Raw genomic sequence first — 1,682 nt, forward strand, 5'->3', positions numbered from 1 at the left:
GCTTCTGCGAAGGAAAATATCCTCCTGCTCTTTTGTCTCTATCATTAGCCAAAGGCTAGCGTACACAACTTCCATCTACACTCTGCCTGCCACTACAGTGACAATGCTTTCGGGCATCATCTTTTCCCTCCTTCGAAAGGAAAGCTACAAGCCCAACTTTCCTTGCCCGTTAGTCAATTCTGCCCTCTATTTCTCCGCCTTGCCGCCGTGGAACATAAGGGACAGGGTTTACTAGCCAGCTCCTCTCGGAACCTTTGCGACCAACCTGCCCACACTATAACCCCCAAACGCTAATAAGGAGACTGCATGATATGGTAGACAGAAAATAAAAACGCGAAAAAAATGAAATTTTGAAAATCGAACCCACAACCAGCCAAATCGTTTGTAAGTCATGCCAAATGACTGGTGACATCTTAAAAACCCATTGAAGCCACAACATCCCATAATTTCACGCTTTTAAAGATTTGTCACTATACTCACTGTAAGTACCTCACTAATTCTCACCTCAGATTTTACGGGAACATGTTCAAATTTTAACACGCCTCTCAGCACGACCAATTACATTAAAATTCATCGCAAAAGTCAGAATTCTCCAATTTTTGAAAAATTCACTATATTCACTGTAAGTACCTCGCTAGACAGTGGAGACCTCAGATTTTACGGGAACATGATCAACTTTCGACACACCTCTCAGCACGAGCAGTTACATAGAAATCCATCAGGAAAGTCGTGCTGTGAAGAGGTCTTTCGACTAAGAAAAATGGTGGTGTGAGGAGGAGTCACCTAAATCAGAGAAAATACTCTTATAGGAGACTGCTACGAAAGACATTTCTGAGTCCACTGGCCCTAGTCCCCTAATAAGTGTATTTCTGTTTGTTTTAAGAAGGTCCTCCTGACATCACCAATCTTCTGTCTTCAATCCTAACCCCAACGTTAACCCTAACGCTAACCCTAACCCTACCTCCCTCAGGGGCAGTTCTATGGTTATGATCCCACGGTAGGCAGAAAAACTATCCCAATCTAGGTTTTCTTGTATGCTGACTCCATTTTAAATGCTTTTACTTGAGTCTGACAAAGGCAAAGCCAAATACTCACCCCTATATGGACGGGGAAGCAAAGTGCGGATTTTGGTAGGTCGGCATTTTCAATCAGGAATGTTGCCATTCGAAAGAGCGTCCAAAAAAACTTGGTTGGGACACATTTATTTTAGAAATTAGCGACCTAACCAGAAGTGCACTTTTTGGTGGGCCTACCCTACCCCCCTCAGGAGCAGTTCTATGGTTATAATACCACGGAAGGCACAAAACCTATCCCAAACTAGGTTTTCTTGTATGCTGATTCCATTTTCAATGTGTTTCCTTGACTCTGACGAAAGCAAAGCCAAATACTCACCCCTATATGGACGGGGAAGCAAAGTGCGGATTTTGGTAGGTCGGCATTTTCAATCAGGAATGTTGCCATTCGAAAGAGCGTCCAAAAAACTTGGTTGGGACACATTTATTTTAGAAATTAGCGACCTAACCAGAAGTGCACTTTTTGGTGGGCCTACCCTACCCCCCTCAGGAGCAGTTCTATGGTTATAATACCACGGAAGGCACAAAACCTATCCCAAACTAGGTTTTCTTGTATGCTGATTCCATTTTCAATGTGTTTCCTTGACTCTGACGGAAGCAAAGTCAAAT

Source organism: Pavona decussata, unplaced genomic scaffold (assembly GCF_977016875.1).
Source record: "Pavona decussata unplaced genomic scaffold, jaPavDecu1.1 SCAFFOLD_3793, whole genome shotgun sequence".
Taxonomy (NCBI): domain Eukaryota; kingdom Metazoa; phylum Cnidaria; class Anthozoa; order Scleractinia; family Agariciidae; genus Pavona; species Pavona decussata.